This window comes from Drosophila takahashii, chromosome 3L (genome assembly GCF_030179915.1).
Source record: "Drosophila takahashii strain IR98-3 E-12201 chromosome 3L, DtakHiC1v2, whole genome shotgun sequence".
Taxonomy (NCBI): Eukaryota; Metazoa; Arthropoda; class Insecta; order Diptera; family Drosophilidae; genus Drosophila; species Drosophila takahashii.
In genome coordinates this window covers 21,316,633-21,333,508 of record NC_091680.1, presented here as the reverse complement: position 1 = coordinate 21,333,508, position 16,876 = coordinate 21,316,633, and the positions used below count along the sequence as shown (strand labels likewise).

Sequence of the window (16,876 nt, the reverse complement as noted above, 5' to 3'; positions counted from 1 at the left end):
ATAATTGCCATTTTTCCTCCAATTACCAACACTTAGAGTAATAAACATTGATTTTTTAACTCGAGATTTCTAAGGATTTCTTTGGTATACTAACCCAGTTCTGCTCGCCTTTTGACATTCAATCCTTCTTAATTTGTTTCCCTCTACATTTGGCTGTTTCATAAGCTCTCCTCCTATCGTTATTATTTTTTTTATGGCGAAATTTCACTTGGGGAAAATATTCGATGAGAAGCCTTGGCTCACTTCCGTGCCTTGAGTAATTTCCTTGGCATTTTGCCCACTGTGCTGCCAGAGTTGCCACCGCAAGTTCACTCACTCAATCATCAATTGTGCTTTGACGTAGCTTATGGGTCTGTATTGACCTCACCCACATTACTCTATTTCATATGAAGGTATATATAGATTTCCCCACTCGTCTGTTTTTGTTTTGTGACATTGAAAATATATATTTTTGTGTCTGAGTACGGGCCATATTGAACGATTCGATGTCGGTTAGTCGACCGCCAGTTTCCGCATTAAGTTTTCTAATGAACTTGGGAGACTTGGGGAAAGGTGTGCAGGTGGAATTACAGGTGCACATTTATAGGAAGCAAAATCTAAATAGAATCAAGTGTAATTTAAATTATTCATTGACAGACAGTTTATCAAGCGCATCGAAGTCTAATGAGGAAATACATATCTATTATTATGTTTGTATTAGAATTTAGAATTATCAGATAAATTTACATAATTTTAATTTTCGTTCAAAAATCTTCAATATAATAAATAAACCTAAGATCTTTTAAGTAAGTATTTAATTTTTATTTCATTACTTGTGTTCTAAATATAATTTTGAACAATCGACTTAAATAATCTGGATAATTATTTGCACAATGAAAATCACATTTAAAATATTGCCAGGCAGCGCCACTCATACACTCACTTGAGGGTATAATAAAAATTATAATAATAACAAAACAACCACAAAAAGGGGCAGAGAGAGAGAAAGATAGGGAAATGCCGGGTGGGCAGGGGGTGGCTGGGGTGAGGCTGGCCTTGCCTGAGGTCTTGTGTAAGCGACTAAATGGGGACCTACGTAATGTGTGTCACTTGCTCCACACTCTCACTCACACACACAGGCGAGAGAGGGAGGCAAAAAGTAAAATGAAAATAAATTGTGATGGTCAAGGTCGTTGGCATGTGCGCTTTGCGCAATAAAAACACAAAAACCGGGCACAGAAATGAGGAAAAATGTGCAAAACAAACGAATAAAAGTTGGGGAACTCTCGACACGATGTCTGCAAATCTTAGAGGACCGAACTGAAGACAACCCACTGACGCCCCATAAGCTGACCCACATTTAATATTTATAATTAATCTCGTCTTCTCTTTCTTTTCTTGCAGGTATGTACCAAAATGCCCTGTGTTTCGTCTGTTAGGCCCAATTAAATGTAAGTCACTCTCGGATGTCGGTTAATGCCACTCAAAGTCAATTAACTGGCAATTAAGCCAGGGCTTACCTTTGCCTACGCGTCGGTCCCCCAGCCAATTACCCCTGGGCAAGGACTCGCTGCCCATGTCCTTGCCGTCCCCTTCCGCCTTTATTTGCTCACATTTTTCAGTTTGCATTCCGAGGGCGAAAGCTCTCGCCGGCGCTGAAGGTTACTTGCGATCAAGGGCAGCTCAATGTCGGATCCTGGCTGTCCTTGGTGCAGGATGTGGCTGCACTGCACCGGTAGAGAATGAAGGTCAATGCAACACTGTAACCATATTCTCTGAAAGTCGAAGAAAAATTAGCAGAATAATTGAAAAAGTTCAACATAAAACAGAAATTAGATATAAATGGTTTGTTCTCACATGATTGATCTTTTAAAAAAAATATGTAAAGTAAGGTTAAAACAATGAACCTTTATTATATTAAATTAAAAAAGAAATCATTAAGAAATTTTCATTACCACTAAGTATTTTCTTTATATTTAAGATAATGCAAGTTTTTATTCATAACCTAATGAATTCTTAATACGATTGCTGCTTTGCTTTTCAAATTTTAAGAAACTTAAGCATGTTGTATTTCTTGCTCGGTCTGAAATACATTTTTTTAACATTGGTTTGTGTTTCCCCCTCAATTTTGAACAGCTGTTAGGCAGTTACTCTATGCCGCTGCAACTGTTGCACTTACTTTCGGCAACTTGTGGCTTTTCACCTGCCGAAAGATGAAGAAAGCTCTCTCCTTTGTGTTTAAATCTCTTCGTCGGCAAACTCTCTCTCTAATTGCAGGGTTGTCTATAGTTTGCAATGTCTATCTAATAGTTGCAACTATTTCGAAGAGCTTTTAGCCACGACATGCAACCGAAGTGCATTTTCGAAAGCTTTTTAATGCAGTCGCAGCTTTTTAGTTTTTCCTGCCTCCCCGGAAAAACGTTTGTTGCCACTGGAAAATTTTCTGCCTAAGCTTTTTCTCGGTGCACTTTATGCAATTTTTGAAGTTCCAACACCTGGCAATAGATGGCGGCAGGCCATCCCCTCACAAGGGTGGAAAGGGAAAGGAAATGTGGTATTTAAAAAATATAAAAAGTTTCAAAAATCCAAAAATGAATGATATATTTATCGGAGAACAGCCATTCTCCGGGTTATTCATTTGAATTCGCGAAGTGATTCCCGATCGCGGCAAGAGTTCAAATCGAAGTGCCTGTGCAACCAGAACGCCTCTCGCTCCGAGCTCATCTTCCCTCTCACTCAACTCCTTTCTCGCTCTTGCGCAACCGGGCCACACTCGACGGTTTTGCCATTTCAGAAGGTCTGGCAACACCGTCTCGCTAATATTGCGCTCTCGCTCTCAAGAGAGAACTAATACTTTGTATTCTAGGAATAGGTCGCCTTCTAGGAATTATGAAATCAGCTTTGATACCCGCCAAAAAGCAACGGCTTCTATAATTTAAATTATTCCAAGAACTCCGACACGGCCTTCCTGACAGGCACACGTCCTCGTGTATGATGTTTACAACCCAATAAGCATTACCACTTAGATGCTGCGCTTTTCACTTATTTATTAACAGTAACTTCAACTTAAATTATTCGAATTATTCATGTATGGGTACATTTAAAACATTCTTTCTTGATAACTTATATCAGGTCGTTTTTCACATTTTTTTCTTATTTTCCAATTGGACTTTCAAAAACCAACTCGTCATCCTGACTCCCGCCATGCATCAACACAGTATCATGGTGCAGCCTCACATAAGCTCCCGCCAAGCATCCACACAGGATCATGGTGCAGCATTACACAGACTCCCGCCGTACATCCACACAGGATCTCGGTGCAGCCTTACATACAACATTACTTGTTCTTACAATTCATTTTTGCCCACTTTGGGTCTGACCATCTTCATCAATTGCCTTATCAAATCCTTCATCAATCTCTGCCAGTACATCTATATTCGGCAAGGAACGCAGGTGTTCATGTGCATACTTATATTGACGCTTACTTGTTAGAGACTTTAACTTATATCGGTCACCCTCTAAAACTTCAATTATTTCAAAAGGACCCTTAAATTTCGGATCGAGTTTTGTTTGGTTTCTCTCTTCATTCCTTATCAAAACATAGTCACCAACTTGGTGCTTTACAATTTTAGCCTTGCTTTTATCGAATCTTTTTTTGTCATACTGTGCGTTACGATCAATATTTTCCTTGGCTTGCACCCTAGCTTTATCCCTGTCTATTATTTCCTCATCTTCAGAGATGGGCAACAAACCAAATGGTCTACCCTCCCTGCCGATCATCAACTCCAAGGGGCTTATTTTGGTCACTCGATGTGCAGTGCTGTTCACCGCTAATTGGACTTCTAGTAGCGCGTCTTGCCAGGACCGTTGACTTGTTTCGACTGCAGTTAGCATACTTTTAAGTGTCCCCATAACTCGCTCAACCTGTCCGTTAGCTCGACTAGCACCAGTAGCAATCAAATGAAGATCAATCTTTTGCGAAGTACAAAACTCTCGAAACCCTGAACTGGCGAATGACCTACCCTGATCGGCAATTACGCGCATAGGCAAACCAAACAACGACACAACAGTTTTCATGGCTCTTACACAGCTTTCCGCGTCTAAGTTAAACGTATGATACAAGTACACGAATTTTGTAAAAGCATCTATAATAACAATCACGTATTCCTTTTGATCGTTCTTGCCGCTAAGCTTTCCTGTAATGTCGATGTGCAACGTATGCCAGGGAATAGCAACTTTTGGAATTGGATGAAGCTCAGCCTGCACTTTTCCTTTTGGCGCCTTAGATAGTTTGCAAGTAATACAATTTTCCACAAAACGCCTTACATATTTTGACATATTGGCGAACCAATAGTGCGCATATACTTTGTCTAATGTCTTTTCCCAACCTAAATGCATTACAGCTTCGTGGACATGGTTTATAACAGCCCATCTGTAAGCTCTGGGTATTACGGGTAAGCATCGTGTTCTACCGTTCCGTTGAATTTTTCGATGAAGCATGCCCCTCCTCAACTCGTAAGTTCTAAGTAATTCTTCCTCCAACTCACTATTTTGTAATTTTTCAATTATTTCCGATACTTCTGGGTCGCGTTGCTGCTCGGCAAGTAACCAATTGTCAGAGACCTCCGTCAGATTAACTCGCTTTTCGACTACCTTTTCTAATTGTGTATTCTTTTCAGCGGGAAGTGGATTACGACTTAGAAAATCAGCATGAGCCATTCTCTCCCCTTTCCTATACTCAATGCGAAATTGAAAAGCTTGCAAGTACACTCATAGAAATGTTTCGGTAAAATCGCCCTAAAAACAAGGAAAATCGCCCTAAAACGGGGGTCAATGGCGACTAGGCAACAAAATTAGGGCAAATTGCCCTAAAAATTCGGGTGAATTTGTCACACATTTAGGGCGATTTTTCGTAGATCTAGGGCGATTTTTCTATTTTCAAAGCTAATTGCCCTAAAAATAGGAAATGAGACCCTTACACTAAAGGCAGTTTCCTTTAAATCCAGGGCGATTTTTCTGGACCTTTAGGCGAATTGCCCTGGAAATCGGAAAAAATACCTTTAAACTAAAGGCAGATTTTCATAAATCTAGGGTGTTTTTCTGGATTTTAGGGCAAATTGCCCTAGAAATATGAAAAAATATCCTGAAACTAAAGGCAGATTTTTATAAATTTAGGGCGTTTTTCTGGATTTATAGGCGAATTGCCCTAAAAAAAGCAAAGTGCTCCCCAAAATTTCCCGGCTTTTTTTCATAAATAAAAATACGATTTCATTATATTTTTTTTGTTTTTTTTATATTTTTGTTTGTTGTTATTTACACAATTTCTAATTATATAAATTTACATACTTTTCTACTTATTCTTATTGCTAAAAGAATTACATCGATCTTAAAAATAATGTTTTGGCTTAATATATTTTTTGGTCCTTAGGTTTTGTGCTTCCGCCGGAGGGAATTTTAGGTCTTTTAAGGTTTATTACAATAAGTACTGATTATCAAATTTTACTTCTAATTGAATGCATAGAAATAATATTTTTTTTGGAATGAACAGATTGTTTCTTTAAAATAGTTACAGTTTTAAGGTTTTATAATCCTTCAAGAGTTCGGATAAAGCTTTACCTTTCTTATCAGACTCTAAATGAATTTCATAAAACATTTTTTGGATAAATGTCGTGGTTTAAAACAAAAAATATTTTGAAGCACACATCAATACTTTTCAATAAGGTTGGCATTCTATAAATAAACCTCTGATAGGTAAACTGGAAATTCACCAAGGTCAAAAAGGGCTTGTTCCCACGTTGCAGCTGAATGGTTGCAGTTTCGGCTTTCCGGATTAGCAATTTTCCGTCAATGCCTTTAGATGTGTTTGCAGTTCCCCAACAGTAGCCTTCCAAACCAAGAAACGGCTTCGCGGGTCCGCAATGGTGTGCTTCGCGTTCTTGCTCCCGCCGTCCTTTTTTGTCATTGCTGTCGCACCAACACTGAATGGATCGCAAGCCAAATTAAAGTTGATTGTATCTCTATTAAATAAAAACAGTCTATTTATTGAATGAGAAAAGAAAAAGAGAAAAAGCACATACCTTCAGCGTGGCTTTCCAAAGATTTGAGCAGTTTTATTCCCTTACTTTCGCTTTTAAAAAGTGCGAAAAGTGGTTTGCGGAAGCTGGATCTCAAAGACGTTCTCAATCTAAAACAAGAAATAAAATTGTTAGAAATTAATATAAAAATGCACTACTAACAGTCAGAATTTTCATTTAGCCTGCGATTGCGTTTGCTGCTACTTCTGGAAAAAAAGAAGCAACAAAAGCAAATTTCGGTTACTGACGAAATGGCGCAATAGAAATTTGGGGGTTATTTTGGCATATGCACTTGTGAATGCGGTTTGTCCGGTGCATAAATACAGATTTCTGGTAAATATATACATCTGTATACATGTGTATATTCTGTTGCATCATTTTTTTACCTCAAGCATTATTTACATATACACATACATATGTATATGTATACTCTTATTAATGTTCTTACTTTGTTCTGCCACACTTCTAAAACTCTACATCTGGACCGCTGCTTCCAGTCAAATCTTTTTAAGTTTCAGCTGCATTTTCCTCTGTTACAGATATGTAAATTCAATTAGTTATTAATATCCAAATTGCACAATTATATATGTATGTACTCACCAGAAAACAGAGAAAGAATCGCCTCCCAAGTCCTTTAATAGCGTTTACATTTTTCACTTTTTCACAAACACGTCTTTCGCCGCCAAGCGCCCGAAAAATTATGACAAAGTCTAGACAATGCAACTCTTTCTACCCCCACCCTTGCCACTGCAACGGACGAAAGTAGCAAAGAAGAAGAAAAAGGGTGGACTTCTCTAAAGTCAAATGCGCTCAGCATCAAAATTCATACAAAAAGGTCCGCCCTAATATACACACACATTCACTTGTTTTGACCTGTCAACCACACACACATACACACATGTATTACATATGTATCCATTAATTGCGTCTTAAAATTTCGTTTGACTCTTCCTTGTTTTTAGGGCAATTTCAGAACATTTTTTTTGCTATTTTGTTCAACGTTTTAAGGCGATTTCGCCCTAAAAATAAGGAATTACTTTTGGAGTCGACTCATGAAAATTCGCCCTAAAAAACAGGGCAAATTGGCCTTTTTGGAAAAACTAACCCTAAAAAATATTTTCCATGGCGATTTTTCGTAACTTTAGGGCTAGCCACCCGTATAATAAGAAAATTTTTCGTAGTTTTAGGGCGACCTCGGTTTTAGGGCGACTTTTCTAGTATTTAGGTAAAAATTTCTATGAGTGTATCCCCACCACCGATGTACCCTAGGTGACAATGTTGTTTTGGAACGGCTTGCCCTTAATGAATCGCAGTCTGTAAAGATGACAAATTCTAGACCTTGTAGATAATGCCTAAAGTGCTTTACTGCGTTTACAACAGCAAGGGTTTCTAATTCGTAAGAATGATATTTTGACTCCACTGGCGTTGTACATTTGCTAAAGTACTCGATGACATGCGGCTTCTTGTCTATCCTGTGTAACAAAATGGCCCCGTAACCAATCATACTTGCATCTGTGTGCAACTCTACGGGATGTTTGGGATCAAAGATAGTCAATACTGGTGTACTAGTTAAAATTGCTATTACTTTCTGCCTCAGTGTTTCATGTTCGCTTTGCCAAGCCAATTCCTTGCATTTTTGTGAAGTTAATAGAAACAACGGTTTTAACATTTCTGAGAATTTTGGCACGAATTGGCGAAAGTAGGAAGCTAATCCGATAAATTGCCTTAACTGCGATACCGTTTGCGGAGGGGGTAGTTCTACAAGAGCCTTTATTTTCCGACTGTTTGGTCGAATTTCTCCCGCACTAACTTCATACCCTAAATAGTCTATTTGCTGAGTCAGGAACGTACACTTGTTTATATTAAAGGAGAAACCTGCTTCCATTAAGATTTGTAGTACTTGATCTAGTCTTTCCATTGCCTGTTCTTTTGTTTCTGCGGCTATCAAAACGTCATCAATGTAAACGATGACAAATGAATGGGCTAGCGATCCCAACGCCTTCATTATTGCGCGTTGAAACACCGATGGCGCGTTTTTAAGCCCAAACGGCATTGCGAGGAATTCATACTGCCCCTCGGGCGTTACAAATGCGGTACGTTCGATCGAGTCAGGGCTAATTGGAATTTGATAAAAGCCGCTCGCCATATCTAAACATGAAAAGAACATGGCTCCCCGCATACGAGCAATTTGATCAGAAATGAGTGGTAAAGGATATTTATCCGCCACGGTATTTGAGTTTAATTCCCTGTAGTCCACGCATAAGCGATCTGTACCGTTCTTCTTTTTGACCAGCATCATCGGGCTAGCAAAGGGGGAACTACTCGGGCGTATAACATTGGCGGACAACAATTCGTCTATCATTCGTCTTACATTGGCCTTTTCTTCTTCACCTAGCCTATATGGGCGACGCTGAACAGTTTTATGCGGATCACTAAGACGTATACTAAGTAGACCTGTTGTGACTCGTGTGTGTGGAATGCCTTCAATAAACGACTTAGAATATTTTCCCAATATTTCGGTTAATCTTTCTTTTTCTAACCCATTTAAATCTTTATTGAAATTGAAACGATTTTCCAAACTTGAATCGTACGACAGCGCTTGCACAATTTTCGATTTATAAATTTCGAATTTATTTGCTTCGATTACAACACCAAAGCCTTGACTTAAAATCTCTCGTCCAATAAGAATATCAAAATTAAGAAACTTATCCAAAATAACATGAAGCATTATTTCTACAAAATGTTCGTTAATATTAACATTACAAAGGATCTGAGTTGTACTCCATACAGGCTCACTCCCAATACCCCTTAAAACCACTGAGTTAGATAGACGTTTTCCTTGTAACTTCGCCGCTACGCTTTCCTTTACAAGAGAACATTCAGCGCCAGAATCGAAACAAAATGGAATGGACTCACCAAATTGTTTAAGAATGCCCTTAGGTTCTATAGCCACCAAGTTCACACGTTTCCCAGCGTCGACATCTTGCTGGTTATGACGATTCTTTGGGCACTCCGAAGCGTAATGTCCCAGCTCCCCGCATTTGAAGCAAGTCCTGTTGTTGTGTGGACGAGGCTTTTGTCCTGGAGCTACGCTGGTCCGGTGTCGGTCTTCATTTCGCCGTTTGAGACAGTCGGCGATTTTATGCCCAATTCGCCCACAGTGATGACACTTAACTTGAGATGGCATCTTCATCTTCTTCCTATCGACTTCGTTGCCACCCACAGATTCGCTTCGCCTTGCATATACATGCGCCTTTAGCTGTTGTTGTAGATCGTTGCGGGTTTTAACGGTACCCGTAAACATCGATTTCAAAAGGCGAGGATCCAAGTTGGAAAGGTGTGTCAAAACGATGGACACGATGAGTTCTTCCAGTTCAATAGATTTGAATTTAGACATAAGAGACGTCACAAGGCGGCTACCGTATTCGGGAATATTCTCTCCTGGGTTAGGGCGCCCATTCAAAACGTTCATCAGGGTTGCAGCCGGGGTCTCAATTCCGACGAATCGTTGCACGAACAATTCCTGGAATTGCGGCCAGGTCATGCCACTGAAACAAATTTGCGCTAACCACTGTGACGCACTTCCTAGCATAGCTTTGCTTAGGGCCATGACAAGAGCACTTCCTGTGAGCATGTGCTCAGCGAAAATTAATTCGACGGTATTACACCACGCACTTGCATCAGCGCCTGCACTATCAGGATCGAATTTTGGCAACATTATTGCAGTATTTTTCACTTCCGATACCGGCGCACTTGCTGTGTTCATTTTTTTCACAAGCTCCATCAAAGCACGATTCTGGGCCTCCAATGCAGCCATAACACTTGTACTGTCTTGGGGCAGGGCCGATCCCACTTCTGATATCGGAGAACAGCCATTCTCCGGGTTATTCATTTGAATTCGCGAAGTGAGTCCCGATCGCGGCAAGAGTTCAAATCGAAGTGCCTGTGCAACCAGAACGCCTCTCGCTCCGAGCTCATCTTCCCTCTCACTCAACTCCTTTCTCGCTCTTGCGCAACCGGGCCACACTCGACGGTTTTGCCATTTCAGAAGGTCTGGCAACACCGTCTCGCTAATATTGCGCTCTCGCTCTCAAGAGAGAACTAATACTTTGTATTCTAGGAATAGGTCGCCTTCTAGGAATTATGAAATCAGCTTTGATACCCGCCAAAAAGCAACGGCTTCTATAATTTAAATTATTCCAAGAACTCCGACATATTTGTCTTTACATTTTTCCCTTTTTTGCACTTCTCTGTAGACCACATTAATTATGTTGTTAGTCCAACATAATCCCAAGCAAATAGCCCCACAATCCCATGGATTCACAGGCACACTTGTTAACTAGCAGAAGCGACCTTAACCTTGAGCAAACGAGACCATTAGTTTCCGTTGTTGTTTATACTCGGCTATTCTCCTTTACGTATTTTGGGGCCAGCAACAAATTTAATTAAGCGTTTTAGCCGGCAGAGAAAAAACATTTCAAATATTTCTCCCAAACTTGGCTCGTTTTTCCTCGGGCTTTTCCCCTCCTTTTCGGCCCCAAATGTTTCCTTACAGCCATTAAGTTCGGTTCGGGTGTTGGCAGGCGTAGTGGGCTGTTAACCAAGTTGATTGCTACCACCTCCAATAGAAATGGGCCCATAAATTTCGCACATAACTCTCACACGCATTAGCACTTTGTCAATGTGCTAGCTCGCCGTCTCTATCGCTCCTGCTGCGGCAAATCCATCAGCCTTTCTCTTTCCTTGCTTTTCTTTCGCGTTGTTGCTCCTCGACCGGGCATGTGTCGAATTTCGTTGGTGGCCTTGACTTTTAGTAACCTTTCGGTTAATTCTAGTGTTATTAATGGAGCAATTCGTGGAAATTGCTCGCTGCTCTCTCGCTTTCTTATTCTTTTTTCATTTGGTTTTCTCTCTCTCGTTATTGGGGTTCACTTTTCATGACTTAATTGAATTTGCTGGTCGTATTGACAAGTCCTAAAGCTGTTTGTTTGCTTAATAATTATGATAAATGATTTTAAGCCCAGTTCATGCTAAAAAGCGGAAAACATTTTCAAGCTGACAGGATATAAAAATTTTCCGTTTGCCCACGTGCAGTGTAAAGCCACCTTCGTATGCACAGAAAAAAATTTAAATAAATAAAATTTCATAAAAACTATAATTTAAACTTGTACCATGGTATTTATGGTCAAATGTTATATTTTTAACAATTATATTGTTTTTATAAGTTATCTCTACCAAAAGTGGTTCTAACTTATTTGGAAAATAGATAAACCATTTTATTTATTTGTCTCAAATAACTAATTTTAAATTGATTTTACATTTATTTAACTTTATTTATTAGAAGATACCCTCTTTTTAGAGTGCACTATCTCTTAGTACCTATTTATTTATACCACATTTTCAGCTGGCAAAAGCAAATTCATGGTCAATGTGTCAAACCCCCTCAAGCGAAGTCAAAACCCCCTACATAAGCCGCTTTGTTTGGTGGGCTGTCAGCCCAAACCCCTTAATGGCCACCCACAACCACCCACCGAAATCCCTCCCCCTTGCAGCCTCAAGTTTGAGCCTGTTGGGCTAGGCCCTTCTCTCTCTGGTTGTGCTAAAAATAACCCATACGCCCCATCGGCCCACAGAGACTTTTTTCATTTTCTTTTTCTTGTTTTACTTTTCTCTCTCGCTCTCTAAAATGTAAGCTCTGGTCCTCGGTTTCTTAGGAAATATTTGTAGGACCCTTATTATATTGGCTCGGATGGAAAAGTTGGTTCTATATTATTTCTTGAATCTGGGGGTGCCTTAAGTTTCCTGGAATTTCTGCTGATGTCCTTAGGCAATATGTACGTGTATGTATCAACATATGTATCCATGTTTACTACTTGGCTTTAACATTATTTATATTTTGGCATTGTGTTTACTTTCTAATTCATATAAACAATGTCTATACCTTACGTAATAAATGCTTTATCCCTTTGTTCATTTAAATAATTATCATTACGTCTTAAAATTAATTTTATATTTATTTTTGTGCTATATTACCTGATTGTATTTCATCTCGATACCAACTTTCCTCTTCTTAAAAGCCGTCTATCTCTCTCACACAGTCGTGACCTAATGACCTAACTGTATACAAGCTTTCGTCGGCCTACTTTGCAAATGGAAGATACATAGCCTCTTACACTGACACTTTTTCAGCCACCACAGGTTTTCCACCCACATTCACTCAAATTTTAAGGTGCCACATATGTTTTAGCTTATTGAAAACCAACAATATTACGCCCATTTTTCGGGATACCACCCCTGTGTTTATTTAGCTCTTAAGTGTATTAGTATTTGTTAAGCATTTTGTTTATTTTTTCGCTTGCTCACCTAATGCGCATTAACTGGCGAAAAATATACCCAAACATAAGGAAAACCATACTCGTATGTGTGGGAGTGTTTGTGGACTGCCTCAATACTTCCTCAAAAAGCTTTTCCGCATAATTTTCCCGCTTCCTTTTTAGAGAGCTTTCCCAATAAACACGGCAACAAATGTCGCACGCGCTGCTGCAACAATAAAAGCAACCACAGGCCAAGGAAACTGCTGATTAAATATATGTACACATCATTTCAAAACAGTAGCGACAAAAATATTTACACACAGATCTTATACATAAGCCCAACCAAAATATTTACAGTAAATAATCGAAAATTATTTGAAACAATTTAATGATCAATTGAAAAAAATAAAAATTACTAGAATACAAATTTTATATTTCATTTAAAAATTTAAAAACCAAATAATTCAAATGCTGGGCTTTTTTTTGTAAAATATTTTTAAAATTAAATTTAATATAAATGGAAATTTTAAAGTAAGTTAAATTAAAAATTGAGATACAAATTCCTTAATTATGCATTTATTTCTTTTTATTTTTATAAAAAGAATAATATACCCTCAATTAGCTTTTTTCCCAGGAATTCACTGTATGTACCAGAACATTTATTAATTTACAAACATAGTATACATATATGAAAGAAACAGACGCAGAAAAGAAAGAAAAAACCAAAAGCCCACCCGCAGTCGACGTCGACGTCAGCGTCGCTGCTGTGTGTATTTGTTGCTTTTGTTGTTTGCCGAGTAAATAGGTGAACGACCGTCGATAATACGCGACCTTCAAAATAATCTGGGCCAAGTGCTGTCCCAGTGTGCGGTGGTGTGTGTGTCTGTGTGTATCTGAGCCTGTATTTGTATCTGAGAGTGCCGAACATTCACGCACTCTCACTCACACTCTCTAAAGCAGCCACCCCCTTTTAGCACCCTCTGCCCCATTCCATTGCATTTGCTCTCCCTCTCTCTAAGATTCGTTGTGTGAACAACTTTTGTCGCCCCGCTTTTGTTGTCTGCTGATTGGGGAATATACATTATATTTATGCGCTTCCTATCACAACTTTCGCTATGAATACCAATCCATACATTATATTTAATCAGAGAAATATTTACATTGAACCAACACCATTTATTTTAACTCTCAATGATTGATAAATTAACACAAAACAAAGCGATTAGAGAGATTCCACAAATTGGAAAGATGAAATTAAGATTTAAAACACACACCGAACACATACACATGTTTCTTCAACGATTGCAGATATATTTTAGGCTTCTGGAAATATATTTTACACCTGAGGATAGTTTCTTAACTTAAGAAGAATACAAAAAATGTTCTGCACTTATTTCTTAAAAAAATATACAAAAATATATAATGTTATTATAAATATTATATACCATTTAATAAAATTATTTCTAACGCATTTCTTAAAAATCCCTCTATTTGAAATCCTGATATTGAGAAAATCATATAGCTTTTTACTCCTGAAAGCCCAGCTCGGAGCTTTTCAAGCTTTTCACGCACTTCTCGTGACGTTTTGAAGGGCCAAAGTCGTTGCACTTTATCCAGGACAATGACATGGCACACATACAAAAACTGTGAGCCACACTCAAAGCAAGCAACTGCCAATCCTTACACAAATATAATAACCACCTTCAAATGGCCATTTGTCGAGACATTTGAATTGCATTGCAGTTACTTTCGGATTTAATTAAAATTTTTAAATTGTCTTTCTTTCGGTTTGTCTTCTACATCGTTTTATGTTTTCCCAAGATTTCAGGAGGAGGTTTTAGGGTGTAAAAACGGTGGGATACCATTTATCGGCGCCTTCTGTTCCATTTGCATGGAGTCGATTCGCTGTGGGGGTGAGCACAGGTCATGTCCTTGGACGAATTTCCCCGAGAGTTGAATAGACATTGAAGGTTATCCACACTATAAATGTATATGCATGTTCAAGTGAGTTGAGGGGTGTGCGTTTGGGAACAACGTCAGCGGATCATGCGATTTATATGTGGTTGAGGTTAGATATTTGAATCTGGAAGAGTTGTGTGAGGATGAGTTACGCCTGTACCTAAAAAACTTGAATTATAATTACTAAACTTGTACTAAACTTAATTTATAAATATTTATTTCACTGGGTATAATTTATTTTATCTTCATAACGTATACTTAATATTAAAAGGTACCCTTTCTTATGTGACTAATTATAATTACTAATAAGGAAACAAACATTTTGTTTTTAGCAATTAAAATAAATATGGAAGTATGCTTTTAAATATTTGTATCTTTTCTATTTTGTAAATTGTCATTTTCCTGTTCTTCAATTATCCGTGGTCATCTTACACCGGGCGCAACCTTCCATTCTCTTTTAAAATTGTGTTTCTCCATTAAGTTAATCCCCTTCTCCTCGAAATTCTCACTTCTCAGCGGTGTTGGCCTAATCGAATCAGCGGTGAATTGCTGGTGGGTTAAGTGCTTTTTATTTTCACACCGTTTGGCGCCTAACACGTTTAATGGAGCACTAGTGGCAGCAACACAAGCCATTTTGCACAGAAAAAAATGTTCTATATAAAAAACAATCATTATTTATATTTGTATTGTTTCTGATCGTACAAACAATCAAATCGTTTTTCAGAAGTGTAGAATAATATACATATATTAATTTGGTAATTTTTCTTAGCATACTTTATAGATACATATTTCAAGTGTTTTTAAATCACTAGAGATTTCTGTTTTTTTTACTACGCTACACTTGGGGTAAATTTAAATTACATTAATTCAATTTCAAATCATTCTAGATTTTAAATTATTTTGAATACGTTTAGATTTATTTTATAAATTTTAACGTTGTTAAGACAATCTAAAAATACCATTGAAAATCAGAGCATGGACCGTGATTACTTGACTTCCAATAAATTTGAGCCGGAAACTTCTGAAAGTTTTTCTCACCGTGCAGCAGCCCAAGTGGTTCAACCCACACCCAGATGTTGCTGCTGGGCGCTGAGTGCAACGCGAAGTGACCCTGAACCCGTGCAACGACACAGAATCGCTGGCTGCGACTGCTGGCCGGGATTGTGCAACATGGCAGCCGAATCCGAATTGAGGGCAGACCCAGAGGCACGGCCTCAGTGGGCGGAGATAATGGCCCCCGCCCCATCCCTCGGTTTACGTGGGGAGTTTCGGTTGCAATGAAAAGTTCAAATGCGTTCGCTGACATTTTGCTACAGTTCCCAATGTCACTCTTGGGTAGCTGGAAAATCAAAGGGAAGGTAGAGGGGATGGCGGAAAATGGAGGTGACTTAGCAGCTGGCTAGGACAATACCTATGTAGCTCAAGGATTCTGTCGCATTCGCGTTGCACAAGCCACAGACGTTGATTTTGTCTTTGGTCTTCTATTTGGTCTTAAATGCAGTTGTTGTTTGCTGGGTAATTTTTGTAAGCTATTTTTTTTTTTTTTTTTTTGATATAAAATCCTAGCGCTGATATAAAATATTGCGCTAGTCACTTTGACAAAATTGCTTATAAAAGAAAATATTGTTACTTCTTTCACACAAAATATCTTACATTTGGTTCGACTTTTAAAAGATTCTATTGCTTTATTAGTTACTAAGTTAAAATAATAAATAAAAAAAATAAAAAAATCGTCTCAATTTATTGATTTAATTTTTCTTTATAATTAAATTCTTTTATTAGACTAATCTTCTTTCTTTCAATTTATAATTATAATAATATTCAGAGTATTAAAACGTTTTATTGTTCTGAGTAGGGTTTATTCATCATTAAATTTAATTTCGGTTTATTTATATTTTTAATTGGGATTCCTTTGATTGTGCATGGGTTGTTCCTGGGATTTCTCTCGCCTCTCTTAGGAAACTTTTTGAGTGGTTTCTGCTGTAGCTCTAGTTGCCTTTGTTTCTGTTGCTGTTGCCACTGGCCATCGCCGAAGCCTTTCTCACGCCCCGTTTTTGGTTCGTATCGCTGTTCGTCAGGGCGGCCTTGAATAATTCTTCTGTCATTGGCATTTTCACAGTTCATTTAACTTTGGCCCGCTCTGCTTTTGTTGCTGTTTCTTCGCTCTGCTTTCGGGCCCTCGGCAGGCAGGACAACGATTTCGGAGCTTCTGTTGCCAACCGGACTGGCAATCAGACATCGGCTGAGGATTTTTTTCGCTGAGGTCCCTAATTCCGTTGTTGGTTTTTGGCGGCCACAATCTGATAGTTGCCCATTTGGTTAAATGTTCGTCATCAACCTGAGCCAATGACATTTGTCTGCTCCAAGAATGGCTGATTTCGGTTCGAATTGAGTTAATTGGTAAAGGTTAAACAAAATTGCTTAAACAAAACTTTTTGGTGAAAGAAAAGCAGTGTTGATAAATATTAAAAACAAAAATAGCTAGGGGTCGTTAAAATCTGTTCGAAGTTTTTACTCGAAAATGTAACCTTATAAGAGCTAATCTTAATA

At 38.4% G+C, this 16,876-nt stretch overlaps 1 protein-coding gene and 1 long non-coding RNA gene across 4 annotated transcripts in view; one reads left to right on the top strand and one right to left on the bottom strand.

Moving 5' to 3' along the window:
- Positions 1-16,876, top strand: part of Eip75B (Ecdysone-induced protein 75B) — a 115,921-nt gene that overhangs the window by 20,422 nt on the left and 78,623 nt on the right. The window lies entirely within an intron of this gene.
- LOC108055590 (uncharacterized) overlaps positions 5,761-16,876 on the bottom strand; it is a 131,246-nt gene continuing 120,130 nt past the window's right edge. Inside the window, exons 1-4 of one of the 3 annotated variants that reach the window (XR_011418509.1) lie at positions 6,654-6,778; positions 6,502-6,583; positions 6,057-6,163; positions 5,761-5,996 (exon numbers count right to left, since the gene is read on the bottom strand). This is a non-coding gene — a long non-coding RNA (uncharacterized lncRNA). Of the gene's footprint in view, positions 5,997-6,056; positions 6,164-6,501; positions 6,584-6,653; positions 6,779-16,876 lie in introns of those variants that run through there. The other 2 variants (XR_006412333.2, XR_011418510.1) reach the window with 2 other exon arrangements.